Source organism: Mus musculus, chromosome 9 (assembly GCF_000001635.26).
Source record: "Mus musculus strain C57BL/6J chromosome 9, GRCm38.p6 C57BL/6J".
Lineage (NCBI taxonomy): Eukaryota > Metazoa > Chordata > Mammalia > Rodentia > Muridae > Mus > Mus musculus.
Genome location: NC_000075.6, coordinates 112,889,361 through 112,916,667, shown reverse-complemented (window position 1 = coordinate 112,916,667; position 27,307 = coordinate 112,889,361).

Genomic DNA, 27,307 nt, shown 5'->3' with positions numbered 1-27,307 from the left:
GAATCAGAGAGGTTTCCTGGGAAATAACGACAAGGAGAAAAGATAGTAGACGACATTTGAGATGAAGTATGAAAGGTGTGCAACCAGTGTTCCTGGCATCTGTGGTATTGATTGTATCAGTCATTAGAGAATGTCTGACATTGTAGACTGAACACTTTTATAAGGAGTTTACAAGTTAACATGGAACTACCTGCTAGTGCTCGGTATGGCTGGTAAATGGCAATGAGTAGATGCACATGAAGGGCCTACTGCATGGACAGGTAGATGTACTCAGGAATGACAAAGGATCTTCTCTGAATAGCATGTCCTATATCGTACTATAACCTATAGGTCATCATTTTGTGTAAAACTCTGGGAAAATTGCCATGTCTTACAATGAATACCCATACAATCATACTTGTGGATGGTGTATGTATGGAACTATCTTAGACCAATTTGACACTTTTTGACAAATCCTTAATTCATCATATATTACTTAAGCTTGGTCCATATTCTACAACCAATCTGAAAAGGTCATTGAATTTCCACTTCACTCTTTTCTGTGCCCCTACTCTGTTCTGAATCTTAACTGCTTTATATGGGACTTGTACACAATCTCACAATAAGGCACCAACTGCATGCTTCTTTTTCCTGATTCTATATATCAGAAACCTGCAGAGAAGTTTCTCTGACACTTTGCAAATTTCTCTAAGGCAGAGGCTCTCAAAGTGGAGTGCTGCTGGGGTCCTGGAGGGCATGTTAAATCTGCATTAGAAGCCATGGCCTGGGGTTTCCTGCAGACACTCTGGTGCTTAGCAAAGCTCAAGAGTCAGGACTCCAAACTTGATTCTCTTGCTCTTGATTCCATTGTGGATTCTCTTCCTGTTAACACAAGCTGGAGTATCCTAAGCTTTCCTGGACAACTTACCCAGTTCTGTATGCCTGGGCTTCATGATCTTCTATCATTAGTGTATAGCCCATACACACTCCTGCTTCAGCTAAAGGTACTCTCTTCTTTTATTTTCTGTTAAATTTGTGCTTGGGGTAGAAAGATGATTTGGAGAGAAAACTCAAGTACTCAAGGCTGAAAAAGGGACATAAAGGCTCTACAGGGAAGGTATAGCTATGCAAAGTATCTTGAAGTTTATCATTAAAAAATCATGCGAATTCACAGAAGTATTTTAAGGAGGAAAATACTCATAATTAAAAAGGAATTTTTGAAAATTCATCCCAGGTGTTATGTGAGCCTGTGCAAAAGCATGCATAATTACAAGTGTAATTATATTGTCCTATCCTTGAAAGAAGAGAGCTTGTGGAATTTGATTTCAAGTCAGTGTAAGGTTTTGGTTGGTGCAATTTCTATGCATTAGAACCTCAAGGAACATGTGAAGACCATTTGGTTACTAGTTCTTTCTCCCAGCTGGTTAGTGGTGCCAATTAGCATTTCCAGCTCTTTATCATTACTGATATATTCAAGATCCTTTAAGACACAGAATTGGATCTCTGACCCACTATGGTTTTATGTGGTTATTCTCCCAGTGTCCATGCTTCAAATGACAAAGCCTCCAGGTCTTGATTTAATAGTACTTAGATGAAGGTTGTGTATTTTTATTCTGTTACTGTAACAAATGACATCACCAGAAGCAACTCGGGGGAGGAGAGGGTTTCTTTGGCTTACCATTCCAGGTGACAGTACATTATTAAGAGACATCAAGGCATGAAGTCAGGCCAGGCAAGCCTGTTTGCTGTTCTAAAGAGCATTACTTTCGACCAAGGGACTCACTTAGAGACAAGGTAGTGTGGGAAAACACAGGAGGGTGCTGATCCTAGACAGCTTGCAGGCAGGTATTAAATGAATTACTTAATATAAATGTAAGTAGTAAATTAATATGGCACACACACATATGCATACACACACATATATACACATACATACATACATATTTCAAAGCTTCACCTCAATAAATACTCGAGCTGTCAGATGATCTAACCTAACCCTTAAGCTAATCTAGCTACCCCCAATCTCTCTCTCTCTCTCTCTCTCTCTCTCTCTCTCTCTCTCTCTCTCTCTCTCTCTCTCTCTCTCCCTCTCTCTCTCTCTCTTTCTCTCTCCCCCCTGGCTGAAAGAAGTCCCCCCACTCTCTCTTTTGCCCAGTCATTTATTTATTTATGATCAGTATTTATTGAGAAGTCAAAGAATAAATGGTAAAAATTGTTTACAAACACTTGAGACAGGAGATTCTTGGCAGAGGCATGGCAATGCCATGTCTGGATTGAAACAAGATATAGGGGCAGAGAAATCATCACTGGAACAACACAAAGAACCCTTTACATGGTGCACAAAACCTTTATGCTTATTGGCTGGCTACTCGGTCAGCTTTCTTATATATTTAGGACTATCGTTTTAGGGAATGGAGTTCTCCACAATGGATTGGGCCCCTCCACACCAGCTAAAACAATAAAAATATCTGTCCCACTCCACAGGACACTCCCTTAAATCAAGCTGATGTGGGCAATATCTCAATTGAGACTCCCTTTTTCAAGGGCACTCTAGGCTGTGTCAGGTTGACAGCTAAAGCTAACTAGGGTAGAAGTCTATGCATTTGCCACAAAGCAGAGTATAGCCAAGTTGGGACACAGCAACTGCCACACTCTCTCTTCTATTTATAGTGGGAAGCTCAGCCACCTTTCATTTATTCCAGCCCTTTTCTCTCTTAAGACCTCTACTATATATGAGTTCAAATTGTCCTCAGAATTCAGCATAGCTCGAGTATAAATTTACTTGTAGTGAACTTTCTATCCAATTTTCACATATTTCCACACATTTTGTCCTGTAGTGGTAAATCTTTATTGGCAACTTGATGTGTTATAGTGGAATGATATAGAAGATAAACCATTGAGAATGTCTGTGAGGAAGTTTCTAGATCTAGTTAGTTGAGCTATGAAGATTCGCCTTAAATGCAAGCAGCATCCTTCTATGGGATGCAATCTTAACTTACTTAGGAGACTTCTATACTTAACTTTCAATCGAATGCCATTCATTAGAACATAATATATGGTCAGTGAGCACTAGGGTTCTACCTATCTCCCTGTGCAGCCTGGGATCACAAGGATATACGCTATTCTATTTAACAGACTGCCCTTATTTGCTTTCCGCTGCTGTAATAAAGACCATGGTCAGGAGAAAGCTGGGGAGGAAAGGGTTGGTTTCATCTTGGAATTTATATCACATCAGGAAGGGAACACTAGGCAGGAAACAATAGGCAGGAACTGGAGCAGGAACCCTGGAGGAATGCTGCTTATTGGCTCACTCTCAGGCTCACATTTATACTCTTTATGCATCTTAGGAACACATGCCTATGGGTGGCACCACCCACATTGGGCTGGGCCCTCCCATGTCAATCATTATTCAAGAAAACCTTTACAGACTAGTCCTCAGGCCAGTATGAAGAAGGCATTTCTTTTAAGGTGAGGTTCCTGCTTCCCTGATGTCCCTGGTTTGTGTCAACTTGACAGAAAACTAAACAGCACTCGTGTGTTCTCGAAGTCAAAGTCAGTCCTCATGCTTGTGAGCTGTCTTCCCAGTTCCATCATAAGAATTCTTATTCAAACTTGGCCTGAGGTCATCCCATGTGGAGTAGCAGCTCTCTGATTCAAAGCCAGCCCCATTCATATGCTCAGGTGTCAATGGTTCTAGAGCCTGCAGCAAAATGGAGGATTCCTGATTCTTTGTCCTGCAGTGACTGAGGGAGCCACAGTGTGTTGACTCAGCTCTGCAAGGATTTTCTGTTCATCAGGAGGGCCAAGATGGAGCCAACATGCCAACATCCTTGTCTTGAATTTCTTCTTCTTCTTCTTCTTCTTCTTCTTCTTCTTCTTCTTCTTCTTCTTCTTCTTCTTCTTCTTCTTCTTCTTCTTCTTCTTCTTCTTCTTCTTCTTCTTCTTCCTCTCCTCCTCCTCCTCCTCCTCCTCCTCCTCCTCCTCCTCCTCCTCCTCCTCCTCCTTCTTCTTCTTCTTCTTCTTCTTCTTCTTCTTCTTCTTCTTCTTTTTGCTTAAAATCATAGTGTTGGTTTTTGCTATCTACAGTTGTATCTGAGATAAGGGATGTGTTAATAAATATAATTAATCATGCTCATGAGTCCTAAGAGAAGAGAGCATATGGTTCTCTCGGCAAATATAAAAAATATTCCTAGAAAAATTCATGAGCATGAATAACAAGCATAGAAATGGAAAATAAAATGAACATAGATTGTGAATACATAACCATTATGCTTTGTGTTTTATGTACTGTTAATAAGTGATAGGTGCATTTATGTGAGGAAAACACGACATTTTGATGAAGTGCACATGACACACACATACCACAATTTAAGTGAATAGAAAGCCCTTGTATATGCAGGCAAATTATCATTGCTTAGTTTTATGACTTTAAAGTTATGAGTTTTCTGATAGTAGAAACACACATTTTAAAAAGATTTTTATCAATTTGTGTGTGTGTGTTTACATGTATCTATATATGTAAGTGAACACATTAGAGGCATGAAGATGGTGTTAGATCCCCTGGAGCTGAAGTTACAGGTAGGTGCAATCCCTCCAGTGTAGGTTCCAGGAATCAAATTTGGGCCTTTAAGCCAGACATGGTGGTGCATACCTTTAATCCTAGCACTTGGGAGGCAGAGGCAGGCGGATTTCTGAGTTCGAGGCTAGCCTGGTCTACGAAGTGAGTTCCAGGACAGCCAGGGATACATAGAGAGACCCTGTCTCGGAAAAAAAAGTAACTTACCAAAATATTAAAAAAGAAAAGGGGCCTTTAAGAGTAGAAAGTATTATTCAACACTGAGCCATCTTTCCAGACCCTAGACATATTTTCAGAAGTTAGATTTCTACCATGCTTTACATACCACCTAAAATTTCAGTTAAGTAAAATTCCATCTAAAAGTAATCTACAAAACATTAAAATCAAGAGTGACTGAATTTATTAATCATACTGAAGTAGACAAAGCATTGCTTGTAAGGTTCAGACCTCATCAACCTTAATTTAAATAATAAAAAATGTACTTACATAGAACCTTGGCATGTTTTACATGGATAACAGCACAAACAGTTCAAAACTCAAAGAACAACTACGTAGCATATTTTATTTTCTAACTTTTGTAACGTACCAAAAACTTTAGCAGAATAACATAGAAACTAAATTTACAGCATAGACAACAAATGATAAAGAATATTAAAGCTTTCTGATTAAATATGAACCATTAGTAAAATAGAAATTACAACTCATCATTCTCAAAGTCCAAATATTGCAGTGAATTTCTGTCTAGTTCTTAAAGTCATTTGGATTAAAAGTTGTGAAGATTTATAATGGATTTCATATACTACCAAATATATTTTATGCCCTTAGCATAAAATGTGATGTTTTTACTTGCAAATTTTGATAAGAAAGCTTATAAAAATTTAAAGTTAAACCTACCAAAAGATGAAAATATTAATAAATATTTCTAGAGATCTTTAGTTAAAGGCCGTCATTAGATATTCTCTGTCACTTATTCTATTGGAGAAATCCCTAAGTTTGATAGGATTGGTATTAAGAAGGTGTAAATTCTTTGTTTTTTGAAGGAAATAGACATTTTCATGGACTAACCAGTGTCAGTCTCTCTTGCCCTTGGAAAAGTTGGCCGAATTATTTCATCTGAAAGCACACAAGACTTGTGCTTATAGAAACGAAGAAGGAAAGAAGCCAAGCATCCACCCCTGGAGAATGTCCTTAGATGCATTTGATGAGCTACATGCCTTGCTCTGATTATCACACACACTGAGATGTTGAAGAAGGTCCGGCTCAGTGGGATTGGACATCTGTAATGTGTTTTATTAAGTGTAGTAAAGAAGGATTAGGAGACATTTCACGCCATGCTCTGTTGTGTATATATGAATGAATACTTACTGATAAATGAATGTTCACTGGTATGTGGATGTCCTAATTGGCTTTCTGTTGCCCTCATGAACACCATTACCAAAAGTAACTTGGGGAAGAGAGGGTTTATTTTAGCTGAGAGTGCATGGTGAAGGGAAGTGACAACAGGAACTGCAGCAAAGGCCTTGGAGGAGTACTACATCCTGGCTAGCTCCTCCTTGCCTGCTCAGTGCTCTCTTATACCCCTCAGGACCACCTGCCCAGGGGCATCCCACTCCTAGTGGGCTGGGCCTTCTTATTAATCTAGAATTCATCCTACAGACTTGCCTACAGAGGCATATTCTCAGTTAAGATTTCTTCTTCCCATATGACTCTAGTTTGTGTCAAGTTTACCAAAACTTGCCAGTATAATGATGAAGCATTACTTTGCATGAATCATATGGCCCTGTTTTCTTGGTGACTTTAGACTGGAGGTGGGGAGAGGTGTTCAAAATGTGGAGAAGCCCATCTTGTGTTGCTAGCTGTCTTTTTTCCATGTTATTTGGATTTTTCCACATTTGTCCCTGAAATGCATTTAGAAAGCACAGGCATGTACCACCTTGTCGTGAATAGAGATCAAAGGAGTCACTTATGCCTCTCCCTTTGGTTTTCAGATCACTAAAATGGTAGTTCCCAAGGAACTGGAATTTCGTCAGCAACCTTCGGCTTTGAGAAGTAAGACACCGAAGCCTGGTGTCAACCAGAGAAGGAATTTGTCATCAGGAAACAGATTTTACACCTCTGACATTGTAGATCAACTTGCAGGAAAGACTGGAGTGGGGGAAGCCTTGCCACATGATGTGCAGGGTCACACTTTAACCAGGGCTGCTTAGCTATGCATGCTTCTTGCCCTCTGTTTAAACCTAAACCAGAAGACTGACCAGGAGAAAATTAGAATTCTTTGCTTTTCTTCCCAGTGTGGCTACACTAAATCTCCATTCTCTGCTCCTCACCATGAATTATTATTTAGTTGGGTGTTGAAGACGGGCCATCTGAACCTGGTTTTGTAGGTATGGCAAGACTCAGACACAGTGACTTGGGTGTGCAATTACAGGATGGCAGACATTTTTTTTTTGCCTTCTTTTCAATCCTTTATATTCTTTAAGGAACCTAGTTAGTCTGTAGTGTGCATAATTAGAAGCACTGAAGCTTCCTTGGAATTTTCTGGGTGGCCAAGAGCCAGGTTTCTGTGAGTTCCCTTTCTAACCTACAGTGACATGAGTCACACACAGCCCCCACTTTGTGTGTGAAAAGCAGAGATGTTGGCAGCACGTGCCAAGACCACCCACAGGTTGCAGGGAGGACCTCAGCTTGAATGTTCCGGATTCATGTTGCTCTTCCTCACACCCTCCTCTCTTCTGCTAGTCTTTAGAGACATGTGAGTATTTCCTTTGAATCATACATGTCTGATCTCAGAGGTAGTCTACTTGCAACTATGATGGATGGCCAGGAATAAAAATGGAAGGTGATATACTGAACTGACAGTGCATCAATTAAAACCTGTAATCCATCATTATCACATGCACCAGTACGTGCTATTTCTTCCATAATGACTAGCTGCGCTTAAGTGCCAAGAGATGAACTTGACATTTGATACTGATTCAATTGCAAAGAGAAGACCTTTTGTTTTGGCTTATGATCCATTTGTTAAGGTCTGAAGCACCATTTCCCCCCAAATGGAAATGTGAGGATTAATCTAGCAAAACTCATCAGCATCCTTTAATTTGGCTTTTTAAAGTGTTTCTCTGCCTCGTTTTGAATCAGTTCTCTTCACCTCTACATCAGTGTCTTTGATAGGCAGCAACTCAAGTCAGTCTACAGTAGGATTAAAAGCTCCTGCATGTTGGATGAAGGTGGTAAAGATGTTCTTTAAATTCTAACCTGCATCATAATTCTGGGGGAAGGGCTTTTGGTTTTGATGAGATTACTCTGGAGACAAAGTCTCACTCCTTAGTCAACAATGGCTTGGCACTTACAGCAATCCTCCCGCTGCCGAGGTCCTCCCAAGTGCTGGCATTTTAAGTGTGAGCTATCATGTCTAGCTCTACAAGAGTGTTATTCTTTCTCAAAAGAACATGATGGACAACTTGGATGAGGACCATAGTGGGGTGAGGGCTGATCATGTCTCTCCTGATTTGTCTGTCACCTTACCCCCAATCTCAGGTTCATCTTCACTTCACACAATCATGGTTCATTTTCAAATGCTCAAAGGCTGAGATATTTACTGTATGGAGCCAGAGAGGTCAGACATGGGTCTTAGAACCAAAAAGTTCCTTTTCAGTGAGCTTGCTCTTCTCTTTCCCCTGTTCAAGATCCCCTATTGCTGCAGCGCCCACATCATTCCGATCACACAGGCCCTCTCTATGATCCCACATATTTTATTTTATTTTATTTTATTTTATTTTATTTTTTGCCCTGATGTTCTGATAGCCTCTACCCTCAAACCTCACTTATAATAATGGCCTGAAACCCAAATCCGTAGGAAGCTTCTTCTAGTAGAAGACTTAAGTTCCTTAAGGCAGCTTCCTCTCTCTTTATCTTAAGTTAATTGGTTTCCTTGACTCTGTAGCTTTGCCTTATGAGTCACAAGATAGCACTTAATAGTAATATATGTTATGTCCTTGGGATGCTTTACTTTGGCTTCTCAATGGTGATTAACAATGAAGGGACCACTCTAGTCTGCATCCTTCTTAAGCAGCAGGAGCCCCACTTGTCCTTGAGATGTGCTACAAGACCCTTGAATGCACACCTGCCTTCTGGATTCATATCTGAGTTGCTCCAACTTATCATGCTTGAGCCCTTGATCCTTACTAGGGAAGTTTTTGTCTATCATTGTGATGGGCAGGAAGCTGGGTTCTCTTTGTGGTTATGGAAGCCACATTAGAAGCTTCCTATGCAGAGTGTGTTTTTGGGAACTAGATTTTCTGATGTTCCCTAAGCAGTCATTAAGTGAAGCTTACATTCTTATGAAAGGTAATGTGTCATTGTCACAGAAATGTTAATGCATTTTCCCCATGTTGAATATGATGTGGAACATGGGAGCCTCTGTTCCACTCTGAACAACGACAAGTTTCCTTTCCTTAAGAAAGGAAACTTTCTTAATGTATGTGATTTGCTCTAGTACACACACATGAATGCAACATGCCCATACATGTGTGTGTATATACACATCTACATGTACACACATAGATATACATGCCCACACACATTAACAGATGTATATACACTTGCACACACCTGCATATATACATGTACACACACACACACACACACACACACACACACACACACACACACACACTATTGATACCAGGATATTGTCATCAGTAACAAGAGCTTTGAAATAAACCCAGCCTTTTTATTGACTAGCTCAAGGCTCCTTTACTGTCATGGTTTCTCAACACTGCCATTTCTTCACTGGAGGAAGACCTTAAGTGCCTCTCCCTGCTTCAGGACATACAAGAAAAAATGAAAGTTAAGGTATCTAGGGTGAATAATAACATTTTCACTTAAAGGTCTTCTAAATACACACATCCAAGCAGCCTACAGAACATACGAGGAACATGTTTGGTCATAGTTCAAATGACCCCTTTCTCCCTTAGGGTCAGGTACTTTAACACTCAGTTCCCAGTTGGTGAAAGTGTTTTGAGAGGTTATGGAACCTTTAGAAATCGGAGCCTTGCTGGAGGAATGATGTCACTGGCGGTGTTACAGGGCTTTGCAGGCTCATGGACTCACCCCACGTGCAGTTTGCTCTGTTTTCCAGGAGTGTGGCTGAAATGTAATCAGCAAGCTTTGGGCTCTGGCTTCCTGCCGCCATGGTTTCTCTCCAATGTGGAACCTCCCTCTGGAGCCCTAAGACATAGGATTCCTAAGACAAAGAAAAGGTCTTTTTCTTTGATGTCTTTACACAGAACATGTTTTGGGGGTTGGACAGATGGCTCAGGCAGTAAATCGCTTCAGCAATAGTGAGGCCTGAGCTGGACCTTCAGGACCTGTGCATCTCCTGTGGAAATGCAACCCTTGAAGCGAGCTGGTTAGTTAGATCTCTGAGTGCAGGAAGAGGCCCTGTTGCAGTACATAGTGTGAACTGCATTAGGGAAGACAGCAACCTCAGGCTTCCATGGGTGTATGCACACATGTGCATACAAACATACATGAGTGAGTACCCCCCTAGAACATGCATGCACATATGCATGCACACCATAGGCACTCCCACATGCACAATCAAAACAAAACCACACATTTTGCTAAAGTTGGAGATGGGTATATTTTATGCTCATTTTTCATCTCCCAAATCCTTTATCCTTTTTTCACTCCTGTCACCTGGCCTCTACGATTCTCTGGTCCCCAACTTCCACTCTGTCATTGCAGAGCAGCATCACAGAAGTATCTCATTTTTTTTTAAAGAGCAGAATTGGGGCTTGACATAGAGGAAGGGATCCGGAGACTGCAGAGAGAATTTAATTAGGTAGATGGGATTTGGGAGGCAGGAGCTTTTCTAGGACACCTGGCTCACCCTTCTGTGTAATGGGAGTTGTCACTAGCCTCTTGCTGGCAGCTGAGGCATCAGGATGTGGGTGTCACTTCTCATCTGAATTAAACGCTGCCAGCAGTGTGACATCTCAGGCAAACGGAAGCTGCCGGGTGCTCAGCTGAAGGGCTTTTAGCTGAGGTTCTTTCCAACCCAGTCAGAGGGGCTCTGACTTGGCGGAGAAATGTCGGGCTAGGAGAATGAAGAGTATTCCTAAGCTCCAAGTCATTAGACAGTCTGCTGAGCAGAAGGGGCTTCGCCTTTGGCCACACTAAGGCAGACAGGTAGAGAGGAAAGGAAGATGAACCTTGCATCTTCACCTTGCTGTGGGTAAATTGGTTCCTTAAGTCTTAGTCTCACCCATGTCTAGGCAAAGGCTATATAACCTCATCAGTACACTCAGAAATGCATATTGGATGCCTACTGAATGGGCATTGTTACAGGGACGAGAGCAAGCTGCTTACCATTAAGCAAAGTCTCTGTCCTCATGACACTTGCTTATCAAGGGAAAAAACCAACTACAATGGCCTGATATGTGGTCTTAATGCCATGAAATGGTCAGAGGACAACGGTGGAAACAGTAGAATTAACTGTAAGGTAATGAAGATTACTGTGTTCCTGACACAGCATAATGGACGATGGCCTCGCTGAACTCTGCACAGCAATAAGAACTAATGATTTGACTCTTGCTTTCATTGAAACCTAGGCAGCTGCTCAAGTCACATTAGCTAGTTAGGTACACCACAACCTGTGGAATTCTGGTAATGAGCCTCTGGTTCAGCGCTGGCACCAAAATAATGATGTTGCTATTGATAAAACTGTATATATCACAGCACTGCTGACCCCCTGTGAAGGCTACTCAAAGTGAATATTCTATGTATTTAACCTGTAATACAGATACAGGCAGAAACAAGATACAGGCGGGGAGATACCTGAGGCTATCTTCTGCTTTCCTCTAGCTTCCTGTCTAGATCATGGAGTTCTGTCACAGGCAAACTGTGGGTTCTGCTGTTGCTTTAGTTATTATCTTAAAGAGCTTATTTTAGTTATTTTAAATTTAAGTTTGAGTTTTTTCATTGTATGGACAGAGACAAATGGAAGCAAGGAATAATGAGGTTTCCTGTGGTTAGGAATGACATTTGGGCTTGGGCAAAGTCTGGAGAGGGAGAAATACGAAGGGGCTGTTGGGAACAGAAAGAGGGTAAAACAGATTGGGTGCCTTGTTTGCAGAAATTAATGAAGCTTTCACAAACCAAACCAAACCAAAACCAAACCAAACCAAACCAAAACAAAACAAAACAAAAAAACAAACAACAACAACAAAAAAAAACCCAAAAACCAAAAAAAAAAAAAAACCAAAAAAACCCAACAACAACAACAACAACAAAAAAAAAACCCCACAAGAGTTGGAAGCAACCCAAGTGTCCATCAACAGGATAATGGCCAAATAAGTGATAGAATGTTCTCCAAATGGGGTGATAGACAGTGATCAAGAGGAGGGTCTACTGACACACAAGGCAACATGGATGTAACCCAATGTGCTGTGTAGAGTGAAAGGATGCATAGACAGAAAAGTGCATGCTGCCTGATGCCATGTGCATGCAACTCAAAACCCAGACCTTGGGAGCTATAGGTAGGGAGATCAGCAGTTCAAGGTTGCCCTCAGCTACTTAGGGAGTTCAAGACCAACCTGTGATATTTGACTTTGTCTCAAAACAAACTAAGACAGAAAAGAAATAAAAATAAAGAAGTATTCTGGGATATTGAGTTGTTCAAATCTTCACTCTACATGGTGTGTGTGTGTGTGTGTGTGTGTGTGTGTGTGTGTGTGTGTGCATTTTAAAAAGGCCCTTGAGCTTTGAACTTATTTTTTTCCCATTTGACCATATACAAATTAGAATGGAGTAGATTAAACAGAACTAGGGGAAAGATTGAAGGGAAAATACCAGAGATAGTTCAGGTCATATGGTAATATATATTATAGTTACAGCTCTATTTTGTGACTATTGTAACTAAGCATCTTCATTATCTTAAATGTTTGATGACTGCTATTGTTTGTTTGTTTCAGATGGAGTCTCACGATGGCTGGCCTGAAACTCACTGTATAATCCAGGTTGGCCTTAAACTCAGAGTTAAGCTAAATACCTCTGCCTCCCAAGTGGTGGGAATAAAGGACCAGCTACTTGACTTATTTTTCACATAACTGCATACAGAAGATTCTTCTGTCAGAATGGTGTAACTGATTTCCATGTGGTTTTAATGGCAAGATAGCATCCTTCAATGCAAGAATGCTTCTGCTTATTGACAGATATCTTATACTTTTTCTATTACAAAAACAGCTGCATAGAACACACTCTGGGGATACACATGTATTGTTATCAGGATAGCTCTAAGGTATACATTTTCCTGATGATAGTTAAAATTAATAATATAGCTCTACGGTAGAATGAATGAATGTGAACTGTCCCACCACAGGCAGTTACTCGAATACTTGATTTGTTGTTGGTGGCAATTTTGGCGAGATTATGGAAACCTTAGGAGGCATAGCCTAGCTGGAGGAAGTGGGTTACTGGGGTTGGGCTTTGAGGCTTCATAGCCTTTCCCTTCTTCTAGTTGAGGCTCTTTTTTTAGTTCTTGTGTTTGATGATATAATCTCCCAGCTTTCTGCTCCAGCTGCCTGCTCCCCTTATGGACTCTTCTTCAGGAAGCATAAGGCAAAATAAAATCCTCCATAAGTGACTTTTGGTCATGGTACTGCTTCACAGCAATGAAAAGTAACTGACACGTGCACTTAATACCACCTTCAAGTACTGTCAGACATCTTGGTACACATGGAAGCATATTAAAATTATGAAGCTTTTTGCTTCATGAATAGTATATTTTGTAAGCCTTCTGTACATGGGGCCCTCCAAAGAAGTGGAAGGCAAGGGTGATGGTCCAGCAAAGAGGGTGATTTTCTGCATCCTTGAATCTCTGTGTACGCAAAGAAGCAGAACCAAGTGAGAGGTAAGGTCAACCAAATGAAAGGAAAAGGGCCACTTGAGACAAGGTGAAATCTGACTTTGTGTTTTATTGCAAACAGTATTCAATAAAGAATGGATCTGAAAGAAGGAAAGTAAAGAGAGAGAGAGAGAGAGAGAGAGAGAGAGAAATGAAGAAGAAGAAGGAGGAGGAGGAGGAGGAGGAGGAGGAGGAGGAGGAGGACGAGGACGAGGACGAGGACGAGGACGAGGATGAGGAGGACGAGGAGAAAAAGAGAAGGAAGGAAACAAAGAAAGAAAAGATTTCCCGAGGCTGGGGAGATGACAGTCAGTGAAGTGCTTCCTTTGCAAACAGGAGGGACTTGAACTCAATCCCCAGAACCCACCTAAAGAATGGCAGACTCAGTGGTGTCACATTGTCATTCCAAAGCTGGGGATGCTGAGAGAGGCAGATCCTGGGGATTACAGCCAGCCACTGTATCCTAAGTGATGAGTTCCAGGCCACTGAGAGATTCTCTCAAAAGCAAGATGGACAGTTCCTAGGACAATGACTGAGTTGTTGTTTTCTCTCTCTCTCTCTCTCTCTCTCTCTCTCTCTCTCTCTCCCTCTCTCTCTCTCTCTCTCTCCTACAGAGATTTACATAAATCACTTAATTACTGAAATTCATCACTCTTGGTTTGGGGCATTTGCTCCTTGTCTCTGTGTCCCGGGTCTCGGAGGGGCAAGCCAGAAGTTTCCCCAAGGAATTTTCTCCAAGTAATTCTATTTCCACCTGTCATGGTCCCTTGGGTTTGAGGGTGTGCTGAGTTGTGTCTCTCACTGTTCTTTTCACTAACAATTTTTCTTGGTATTTTACATCAAGTCTTGCTCTAAATATTGCCTCCTAGCCCCAGGCTTCCCAAAGAGAATGGATCCAACTGCCTGGGAGGCTCTGTTCCCAGGGGATCCAGCCTGCCAATCACTCAGCAAGCAGTGATCTAGACTTGTCTTCAGAGGTGGGATGCAGAGAACAGAGCCTACACTCCAAACACCAGTCTCTAAAGACTTCTATTTTTTTTTTTACCAATATTCCAAAAAAGTTTTAAAAACCATTTAAGCAAACTTTGAATGTTGAAAGGACAACATGTGGGTCATAGAACACTGAAGAAACAAAATGTTTATGGAAATATAAGCCATAAAAGAACACTCAGGTATAATTAGAAATGGGTATGGACACACACACACACACACACACACACACACACACACACACACACACACACACACACACAAAGATTTGCATACATCACTCAATTATCAAATTTCATCATTGTTAGTTTGAGGTGTGTGTGTGTGTCTGTCTGTCTGTCTGTCTGCGTCTGTATGTGTCTATGCATACATGTGTGTATGTGCATTTATTTATTAAAAGCTGCTGTTAATGCCCACAAGATGAGATAGATGACAATCTAAAGAACTGAGCCTGCCTGCTTTCCTCTCTATTTCTATTTCAGATGAATGCCTGCTTCTGACCTGTTCACAGCTCTGTCATTTCATCCTTATAGAGTACTAACTATCATGCCCACCCCCCACTCCCACCCAGGCTCTCTTCTGCAGATGTATCAAACCTTTCCAGTATCTCCTTACTACTGATAGTACTTCTGTTGTTAATGAGAAAACATTGACTCAAAGAAACTTTAGGTCAGTTGCTCCCTGTATATATCTGAGTATTAACATTCCTTTCCCAGACCCTATCTCCTAGATGCTCCAAAAATGACCCATGGTATAATTTTTAATCTTTATTATCTGATCTGAAGACACTTTGCACTTTTGTGGACATAGGTGTCACTTGTACCTTTGTTGAAACCCCTCCATTCCCTCCACCTTCCAGGTCATAGAGAGCGTGCAGAAAGTACTCCACCCTTCCTCCTTCATTCCTTCAGTTTGATGGAGAGGCTGGTTACACAGCATAGGGAAATTGATATAGGGACTTTCAGCAGCTTTCCTGCCAAGGAAGGCATTCTGAACTTGTGTAGCTCAGGCTTGGGGTTCCTGTTCCTCGTTTCCTCGGCTTCCCTCTCTTCCTTCTCTCCCTCTCTCTTTGGTTTCTCCTCCTCTTCTTCCTCCTCCTCTAGCAGTCTCCTCTTCTTCACCTATCATTTTCTTTCTTTCCCTTCTTCTGCTGTCTCTCCATTGCCTCCTTATTATAATTCTCTTCCTTCTTCTCTGTGGCTGCTACTGTGGCTGCTGCTCTTCTTTCTCCCCTCCTCCTCCTCCTCCTCCTCCTCCTCCTCCTCCTCCTCTCGGATTTCCTGAAAGGAAAAAAAGCTGTTTTCTGAATAGAGAGCTATTGCTATTGCTTTTAGTGGGGGCTCAACGCTGACCTCTCCACACTTCTCCTCCGGTCCTCTCTTCAGTTAACTGCCAGGTTGATCTCCCATCGTCTATCATCAGGGACTTTACCACATATTTGTACTCAGACCCATGAAAGCACTGGTATACATTTAGGTAACTTTAATTCACATAAATATCATTATTGATTACATTCTATTTTCTGAATTTTGCCTTTTTAACCTTTATGATTCATGACCAAATCACTCATAATGATTGAATTGCTTTAGGAACTGACCAGGTCCAAAACATGACAACAAAGTCTATTAGGTTGTGCTTTATTCAGTATTATTAATGCAAATAGGGGATGGAAAGTTGTGTCAGCAGCTAAACGCATTTGATTTTCTTGCAAAGGAACCAGGTTTAGTTCTCATCACACACGTGTCAATCAACTGTCTATGACTCCAGTTCCTCTTCTGACCCTTGTGGTCACTGCATGTATGTGCTACATACACATTCAAAGGGGCAAAGCACCCATACAAGTAAAATAAAAACGAACAAGTCTTAAAAATAAATTTGACTTACACAAAAGTTTCAGTGTGTTCTTCATCAGAAAAATCACAATGTAAAATAATTCCACAAGGTTAAAATGCAAAGGATTAGCAAATATTTTCTAGACACATTAAGGAGTTAGGGACTCCTTAATCCTAACATCAACCCATGTATCCCTGGTGGGAAATAAACCATGTGTGTCCACTCTGAATTCCTGATATTGGAAATGATGCTGTGTTTATAAAATAGATGCTCGAATTCTTAGATGCACACTCTGAAGATCACGCAGAGAAGACGACTTTACCCTCGAGTGTTTGGAGGTCAGAGAGGAAGGCATAGTTAAATGGTGTAAAACATGATCAATTGCTGCATTCAGGTTATGTGTGAGTTATTTGAACCTTACTTGCAACTTTTCCTTAGGTTTCTAATTTTACCCAAAGAGTTTTTAAAGATAACAAAAATAAATTAAAATTATAAAAGAGTATCTTACAGCACCTCATTTCACAGGCTCGTGAAAGCGTTTTTATTCTGCTGCACACACCCACCCTGTCTGGGTTAACTAGACTAAGGGTATATTTCTGTCTGGCTAGGTCACTGCTCATAGAGGTGAGCCACTGGAATCAGGGGAAATAGCTTTCCAAGCAGACTCAGATGGCTGTGTAGTTTCAGGAAAGGCTTCTTAAACTCTCTAAGGAAGCGACTTTTATTCATCCAAAAGCAACTTGAAGAGAAGTCATGGTTTGAGGATTTTTGAGGATAAGGCAGAGAGTCGAGGGTTTGATATTTGATAAGTTTGCACATTTCCCATGAGTGTAACTGATCTCAGTGCCCCCCACCCCCTGCTTCCAGATAACGAGCTGTTATTCCTCTTTAGATATGCACCATAAATGTGTTCATCACTAACAGACAAAAAAGGCATTTGTATTTATTTCACTTTTCTTTATTATCAATTGCATCATAGAATATTGTTTAAAATTTAATTGTATCATAGGGAAAATATGAGTATACAGGTAGAGTTTAATAACTTATTGTACATGTAGCTCAATACTGAGAAGCCCAGGTGAATTGATGTGGCCTTTTCCAAACACCCCTCCCTCCCAACTTTGCAGACTTTATCTGTGTTTTGGCATTAAATGCCATATGTGACTTTTTCTATTTTAAACTTAAGTGGAATGGTCCATAGTGGGAGTATCCAAAGTCATATTTGGTGTTTAACTTATCTTTTTTAATGTGAAAATGCTTTATTTTTAAATTAATTTATTTTTATACTCCGCATTCCATTTTCTACCCTCTGACTTCTCCACATCTCACACCTCCTCTCCACCCCATGTCCCAACGTGCATGCCCACACCCCCTACCCCATCTGATCTCTAAACTCCTTGGGAACTCCAGTCTCTTGATGGTGAGGTGCATCATCTCTGAATAAACACAGACCTGGAAGTCTTAATACTGGATGTGTGTTGGGGGCCTCATATCAGCTGGTATATGCTGTCTGTTTGATGATCTAGTGTTTGAGAGATCTTTGGGGTCCAGATTAATTGAGAATGCTGGTCCTCCTACAGGATCGCCCTTCTCCTCAGCTTCTTCCAGCCTTCCTTAATTCAACAATGGGGTCAGCTGCTTCTGTCTATTGGCTGGGTGCAAATATTTGCATCTGACTCTTTCAGCTGCCTGTTGGGTCTTTTGGTGGGCAGCAATGCTAGGTCCCTTTTTGTGAATGCTACATAGCCTCAGTAATAGTGTCAGGCTTTGGGACCTCCCCTTGAGCTGGATCCCTCTTTGTGACTGTTGCTTAACCTTCTTTTCCTCAGGCTCCTTTCCATTTCCATCCCTGTAATTCTTTCAGACAGGAACAATTATGGGTCAGAGATGTGACTGTGGGATGGCAACCTCACTTGATGTCCTGTCTTCGTGCTGGAGGTGGGCTCTATAAGTTCCCTCTCCCTACTGTCAGGCATTTCATCTAAGGTCCCTCCCTTTGATTTCTGAGAGTCTCTTACCTCCCAGGTCTCTGGTGCATTCTGGAGGGTCCCCCAAACCTCCTGTTTTCTGAAGTTGCCTGTTTCCATTCTTTCTGCTGGCACTCAGGGCTTCAGTCCTTTTCCCTCACCCAATACCATATCAGGTTCCCGTCTTCCCCCAACTCCCTGACCCTATCCACTTTCCCTCCCAGGCCTCTCCCTCCCTCCCCACTTGTGATTGCTGTCTTCTCTTTCGCAAGTGGGACTGAGGCATCCTCACTTGGGACTTCAGCTTGTTGACCTTTTTGAGTTATGTGAACTGTATCTTGGGTATTCTGTATTTTTTTTTATGAGGGGGCTAATATCCTCCTATTAGTGAGTACATACCATGCATGTTTTTTGGGTCTGAGTTACCTCACTTGGGATATTTTCTAGTTCCATCCATTTAACTTATCTTTTTAATATATTGTCTTCATAAGACATTTTCTTGCTCCTTCCTCAACCTGCCCCAGCTAGACTGAAACTTAGTATGAAGGACTGGCTGGGTGCACACTCATAGCAATGCTCCTGCCCTAGCTTCTCAAGAATGGTGACTATACACATGAGTCACTAAGCCCAGCTAATTGATCTTTCAACATTCAGTTGAAGTTTATTTAAAATTTTCATGATTGTATAAGGTTCCATAATTATTGTCCTTTATGATTATGGTTCTTGTGTGCCTACTAGTTTGCCACTGATTAATAATTATGTAAATAGTCATATGAGATATACGCATTGGAATGTTTGTGTAACATTCAAAATATACTTTTAAAATATTGAAATACACAGTCATTGTCTAAGGATGTTGCATTATTCCACATTCCTACCAAATTTCAATTATCAAAATACATTAGTTCCACTAATTATATCCTAATCAGATTGTTTAACCAATCTGTAATTGATTTTTCACATTGTATGCATGTATGTATGTATGTATACATGCAAGCATGTATTATGTATATATGCATGTGTGTATTATGTATGTATGTATGTGTGGATGGATGGGTTTGTGGGGAAAGAGAGCAGGGCTGTGTGCCATGGCAGGCCTGTAGAGATCAGAGCAAAATCTTCAGCAGTTGGTTCTCTCCTTCCACGTAAGGGTCCAGGGCACTGAACCCAGGTCATCAGGCAGCAGGCAGCTCTACACTCCAGCTCTCTCAGTGACCCGTGTGATTGACTGTTTAAGTAAATTCTCTTCTTGTTCTTTGAAGCAAAGCAGGATCCTCATGCACATTTTCCGGGTCACAGTCCTGAGAGGGCATTCCTTAGGAACTAAGAACTCTTTCTGTATGCTATGCTTCATTTTCTACATGCTTGAAGAAGAACACAGTTCTGTATGATGCACGTGTACCTATGGGAAGACAACGTTCAGAAGTCAGGGCCTACCTTCTCCTTTCACACTGTGGGGTCTGAGGATCAAATTCAGGTTGTCAGGCTTGGCAGAAAGGCACCTTTTTCCAACTGAGCCCTTTTCTGCCCTTGACCCATGGTCTCTCTCTCTCTCTCTCTCTCTCTCGTGTGTGTGTGTGTGTGTGTGTGTGTGTGTGTGTGTGTGTGTGTGCATGTGGGGGCCTGAAGTGACTGTCAGGAAATATCCTCACCACTCTCTTACCTTATTCATTGAGGCAGTGTCTCTTGGTCCACCCCCACCCCAACCCCCCCATGGCCAGTGTCACTAGCCGGCTTGCTCTGGGAATCACCTGTCTCTGCTTTCCCAGGCTGCAGTTACAGGCAGGCTCCATTCCCACCTGGTAATCTATATCGACTCTGAGAATCTGAACGGAGGTCCCCATGTTTGGCAGAAGCACTTTAACCTCACTGAGTCCTCTCACCAACCAAAGCCCCCCTTTTTTTTTAAACAGAAGGACCTTGTCAGGGATCTCAAGTGTCTTCAGCTTTCCAGACCCGCTACAGTTCATCTGTGTATTGTTTAGTTTTGTTTTGTCTGTACAGCCTTTGTGTGTTTGCAGAATTTAGCCATTTGTTGTGCAAATGCTTCCCATCCCATCCCATGCCACCCCATCCATTCTCATCCAATTCCATCCTATCCCATCCCTTCTCATCCAATCCCATTCCATCGCATCCCATTCTATCCCATCCCATCCCATCCCATCCCATCCCATCCCATCCCATCCCATCCCAACCCATCCCATCCCACCTGTCCTATCCATCCCATCCATCCTGTCCATCCCATCTAATCCCACCCATTGCCTCCCAATGACAAAGCTTGTCATTGGTGATTTGAGATCAGATGACCAAGTATATGGTTGCCATGTTTCTCCTGCACAGTGGTTTTCTGCTCCTTGTCAGCCTGTGTTTCCTGGAGCCAATCATCACACTGCAGTGCACTCTTTGAGGCAGAAGGGATCCCCGAACTGGAATGGGTCTATGGTATTACCTTATCCAGAAACCTTTGGTGAGGTCTATTCCTTGTCCTTCCCTCACAGGTGACCTTAGACACACTTTATTTGTCTTATTTTTACCATGTGCAGTATCTACACTTTTTCTGTGTATTTTGATGGCTGTTTCTCATGGGGCTTTGGTATTTGTGTTCGGTAAAGTTTCAGCAAGTACATAGACAAAGGAATTTTATCTGTGGGTACAGTATTTAGCCTGGCATGCAAGATCTTACCTACCACATCCGCCTATCCCTCCTGAACATTTAAAAACTATATCCTCGTGCATTAAGTGCTGCCTGTTTAAGTTTGGGTATTTAACCATGTGCTTTCAGGGAATTCTCTTAATCCCTTTCTAGAACCCACAGGAAAACAGGAAAAAAATAGAGACAACAAGTCTTTCCCTTCTCAATTGTGGAGATTCTGGCTTCACATGAAGCAGAAGAAACCCCAGTGCCTACACATGTTGATGTCAGCTTCTGCTCCCTTGATATTCACAGACCCTCATTATGCATTAAAATTACGATATTTCTCACCTAAGTTTTTCTGGATGCTTTTTATTGTAACGCTTCATGAACGATTGTCTTCCCTCTGCTCCAGGATTAGAACCTTTGAATGTTTGCAAGTCTGTCAAGCTCAGTTACCCGGTGTATAAATAAACATTGGTTTGGAAACAGCTCTCGGGCGGGGGGGGCGGGGGAGTCTTTACAACAAGCAAACCCTGTCTACCATAAGAACTTACATGCAAGTGGAGAAGTCAGAATCAACAGAGAACAAAAATGGCCTTATAAGTTATTGCTCTGAAGTCCAATGATAGCTGGCAGTTCTCTATACTTTTGTAGACCTGAAGACCACTGGTAACCCTGGCTTCAATATCACCCACTTTAATAGTATTGACACCGAATCACCTAAGAAAAACCACTTAAAAATTGTGCACCACATTCACAGAGAGAAGACTATATAATGTAAAAACATTTTTGAAGTAATGTAGAATGTAATGTTCCTTTAAAGGGGTGAGATAAAAAATCATCATCACTACCAATTACTGAGCTTCTCATGGGTGGAAGGGACTGCATGTTGCCTTTTAGTAATTCTGTTCTCAGTATCCCTCATTCTCACAGGCAACCTACACGAGGGGGATTCTGAGCTCTCCTTTCTAATATGTTCATTACAACTTCAGAGCCAGCTCGGGAGATGGATCAGTGGGTAAAGAGCTTGCTGTGTAAGAACGAGCACAGGAGTTTGTATCCCCAGAGCCCATGTTAAATGCAGAGCGAGCATGTAATCCCTGTGTTAGGAGGCAGAGATAGGGAATCTCTGGAGCGAGCTGGCTAGCTACACCAGCCAAAAGGGTCAGTTCCCAGTTCAGCAAAAGACTCTGCCTCATCTGTGACTGACAAATAAGAGTGACTGACAAAGACCCATGACATCAACCTGAGGCACAAACACACACATGCACACATACACATGTATATGTACCTACAAACTCAGGTACACCAATACAGGTGAATATGCATATACACAGGCACACATACCATACATGTGCACATGCATACATACAAAGCTGCACAGTAAGATCTGTAAGTATTACCGTGTGTGTGTGTGTGTGTGTGTGTGTGTGTGTGTGTGATTGTGCTCTCAGGGTATGCCTCATACTCATCACAGTTTTTGCCTAGACATTCTTGATGACTTCTGTCCTTTGTCTCTGCTTATGACCTTCAGTGGGTTCCTAGGACAAAGCCTCTGTCTGGGAGAGTTTATAATGGAGCAGTTTTGGCAAACCTGGAAAATGTGTAGCATTGAAAACCACAAAGTGGAATAAAGGTGTGCTAGGGAGTAGAGAATTGAGGGTGAAGGAGGTGGGATGTAGCTGTGGAGGAGCTGAAAAATTGGGGGATCTATACTGGGTCAAAACTGAACAGAAACAGTAATAATCAGGGGAGATAAGTTTTCAAATATGATAATCCCATCTGGACAGTTGACAAAGAACAAATGCTCTCGGCTCCCCATGGAAATGATAATTTTAAAAGTGGACCAGGGAGCTTCAGATAATTATTTAGTCCTTTTAAATATTTATGAGTTCCAGTGTGCTACATACATTTTAAAAGACAGTTGACAACTGGAGCATATATCATCTTGTTCCCTCTGCCAGCTAAAAATAGGTACCTTTTTTAAAATGTAAAAACAATACTTTTCATTTGGTGTCCATGAAATAAATGACTGTAAAATACTAATTTCCAGGTGTGACAGTGAGGTTAAGGGAAGTTTTTTTCTCTTAAACTTTCAGATGAGGGACTGGATCGCTATTTCTGCTTGAAAAGTGGCTGTGGGCATTTCAATATTACTTGTTGGGCTTGAAATCTGGTTTGGAGGAGCCTAAAGTTACAGCTCTCTCTCTCTCTCTCTCTCTCTCTCTCTCTCTCTCTCTCTCTCTCTCTCTCTCTCTCTCTCTTTCTCCCTCTTTCTCTCTTTCTGTCTCACCACTCTGGGAATGCAGAAGCTTAAGGGAGGTACCAGCCAGCAAACTCAAGACCCAATTCTGAAATGAGAGTTCAAGTTGGGATCATAAGGTCAGAGAATTGGTGGGAGCCCAAGAAGCCAGACCAGAAGGGAAGAGCTGAGAAACCAGCCCTTGGCCTTTGTTTCAAACAGGACTCAGGGTTTCCTCTGGACAGTTGGTTCCTCTACACAGTGAGGGCAGAAGGATTAATAGGATAATGAACAACCTCTTTGTGCATTCCTTTTTACATCTCATGGATATATTCTGAATTTTATTTGAATCCACTTTTTGCTGGGCTGTCCATCCCTCAGCCAAGGTAGTCAAGCCCTTGATTCCTATCAGAACTTCTCCTAGTCTAAAGGCAGGGGTATCTGCTTTCACAGGCTGTCCACTCTTTGAGCCAATTATTGCTGGAAGTGTGGTAGAAATGCCCAGTCTTTTCTCTGACTCCAGTGGGTACACAGTTCAGGCTCCAGGGCTCCCTGCCCACCAAGGTGAGGTTTGCCTTCCATGGAGAGCATGACCTTGCTCAGATCTTTCCTAGCCCGAAACAGTCTCTTTTTATGTATCTCTCCTATAACCACTCCCTCAGTACATTATTTTATTGAGAATACCTACCTGAGGACTCTCTTCTAGAAAACCCAAAATGGCACAGAGAGAACCACATTTGTGGTTTCTTTTAAACAAAACCTCAATTGTTTGATTTTACCCAAAAAGACTCTGGAGCCAGATGGTGCAGTAAAAACCTGATAGCTCAGAGAGGCAGAGAAAGCACCCCTGTAGACCTGCCTTCTTAGCTGATAACCCCTTGGGAATCCCATCACAAAATAACCCCAAAACAAATAAACAAATGAACAAACAAAAACCTCTTTCAAATTCAATCTCTTTCCTTTCTACTCCCTGTGCTTCTCTCTATCTTCCTGACTCCCCCTTACTCTCTCTGTTTTTTATTGAGAGTCCCACAAACACTCCCACCTACCTCAACTTCAAGGACAAGGCGGGATAATATTCTATGACTGTTGGGCTACCTCTGAGGATAGCAATTTCTTTATGCCTCCTTCTGCCTTTGAGGGTATGATACCCCCCTACTCATAACCTCCTTTCACAGTGTTTGGGGGTGGCAGGCAGGTATAATAAGCTGGGCTTTCAAGGAGACAGAGCTGAAAGAATGTATAGATTTTATAAAAGGACATTTATTAGAATAATTCACATGATAGGCTGGATAGTGGCTGGCATCACGCTAGAAAGGTTGAGAACCTGATAGCTGCTTAGTCCAAGACTTTAGAAGACTCAGTGGTCCAAGTGTGGCATCAATGGTCTGGAAGATCCCTACCAAGTCACTAGTCTTCAGTCTATATTGAAAGACTGGGTATCCTGGGATCCAGTGGCAAAGAAGGATGGTGACAGTAGCATCAGTGACAGGAGAGATGTACTCATCAACTGAAGGCAAAGGCAGAAGGGAATCCACAGGAACCCTCTGACCTCTTTACACCTAGTGAATCTTCCAGAAGGGGCCACCAGCTCTGGGCAGGGTCTTCTCACCTCATTTAATCCTTCCTGGAAATGCCTTCCCAGGAGTGTGCCTCTGAGTTGCTTCCAGATCACATCAAGATGCAAGAGAAAGCACCATCTGGGGTTAAGGCCCATGACCCAGATCTGTGTAGAAGTAGATTCCCAAACATCTGCCTTCCAGACAGATGTAATGATGGGAGACAGTAAGATCATTCTGAGAACCAAAATGTCTTCTCCAAGGATCAGAGAGAGGGCCATCTGCATGTATATTGAGGATATTATCTAAATTCCCTGTTGAGACATAGGGTTATGACTTATATAAAAGTGAACTAGTAGAGGATATTGTATCATCCCATCATAGAGTTGGAGATTTAGTTGCTAAAGAACCAGGTTGTCTTTGTAACAATCCTCAGCAAGGCTGCCGCTGAGAACCCTGACAATCAGCAGACCTTATATAGCTGAGCCCACTGGGTACACACTGAAGGGATGAGGCACCCAGCACTGCCCGCTGGATTCTGTCGTGCTCCAACTTCAGTACATACTAGGAGACAAAGGAATGTAAGTCTGTGGAGAAGTGGAATACCGACACAAAGGCAGAGGAGTCCTATCTGTAGACAAGAGCTGAGGTCTCTGGGTAACTGTGTGCTGTATTAAATAGTGGGAGAAGCCTCTGCAAGAGACAGTACCAAAAGTGTGGCTCAAGGGAGCTTCAACAAGAACCGAATAGTAGTTCCTCCTCATGTTTCCACCAGATCTGGTACCTCAGGAAGGCCTGGTTAAAAATCTTAGTCACTTATTAGTAGAAAGCAGATAAGCCAACGGGGACAGAAAAAGTCTAGGGCACTTTGGGAACATGTTGCTAGGCAGAAGATAATGCAAATATGTGTGTTGTTAGGGGAGAACCTAGTGTTGATGACTTATCTGAACTGTTAGAATGCATACATCATGAAAAGGCTCAGAGATATTTCTATATCAATGGGCAAATAAAGAATGTGCTGTGATTTAAAGTTGAAATGTGCCTCATAGACTTCCTATCTGAGATCTTGTCCCTGAGCTGGCAGTATTTGGAATCTTTAAGGAATGAAGCCTAGCTGGAGGAAACAAAGTAGAGATTGAAGATTCCACCTGCCCAGTGATCTGTCCTGTCCCCACGAAGTGAGCAAATCCCCCATCATCTGTTTCAGCACAGCCCAGAAACCATGGAGCTGACCTTTGTGGACTGTCCCCTGTAAAACTGTGCACCAAAATAAACTTCTCTCCTATGTCTTCCCCAGTTATTTGTTAGTGATGAGAAGATTGCCTAGAAGGATAAGTTCAAAACAAAGCTAGAAGAGAATATATACTCTGAATTACAAAGAATTCTAGTTAGGACATGTAAACCTATGGGGATTTAGGCCTTGTTCCTTCATCAAAGCCTTAAAGAATGATTGTTTTCTGAACATAGAACTGACTCTTTTCCAGACATGGTTTTTAATCTGAGGCTGAAGCAATGGTGTGCTGCAGACAGACCCAAAATGAAGGGATTGGCTCCTGTAAGACATCCGTGTATTGTAGAGTCCCATAGAAGACGGGGGATGTAACATCATGTGAATGTCATGTCTCATAGGTAGGAAACCAGGCTCCCACGTAATCAAGTCCTAAGCAGAGAGAGCTGTACACAGACAGAAGACACTCAGACCTTGTGCTGCTAAGGGATTAATGACAGCCTGGCCACAGAGCATCTCACAGGTGACCAAAAACATCCACATTGTTCTCTGGAGTTGCTAAGCTACTTGCTGAATGTGTTCTGCTTAGTATAGGCACCTTCCTCCAGATGACACAGTACATAGGGCCTCTCAACTAACTTGCTAATATAAAGGGAATTTATCTAATGTGGAGCAATGCTTTCCCATCTCTACCTCCTCCTGAAAGACTTGAAAGAAGATAACTTTCTTTATCTTGGCTGAGTGTAAACTGTACTCCAGATCCTACTATGTTAATAGTTAGGTCTTCTGATAAGCCATGTATATGAAGGGCAATCCTACTCTACTTCTCTGAAAACGTTTATCCTTTTGCCCCCTAAGCCCTATAGTGTGGAGCAGGGGTTTGGAATGTGCCTAGTTGGTTAACTTTCTATATGGTTAGGTCTCCAGCCAAGGGCTTCTCATGTCTTTGTATTCAAAGACAGGAGACTGAGCATACATACTTTCCATTAGATGCATTGCTTATCATGTCTTAAGCAAGTCCCCCTATTCCACTTCTCATCTACAGGAGACATACAAGGTATAGAGTCTCAGAAATAGTGGAAAAGATAAGTGAGGTCGCTTATAGCAAAATGCTCAGTATCCTCCAACCACCTTTCAAGTTGCATTCCCTTGGTGAATGTCTGTTATCTGCTAAAGTCTCCACTCACCTAAGCAGTGGTGGGAAAAATACACATGGACAAGAGTTCAGAGTCCTGCTTAGGATAGGTAGCTTGAGGGATGCAGTCAATGAACAGATGATCAGATTAAGACCATCTGATGTTCAATGCTCTGCTTTAGCCATTCCACATGCAACCAAAGCATAGAATTCCATGCTGCTTCCATTTACATTAGTGCAATAACACAAAGTTGG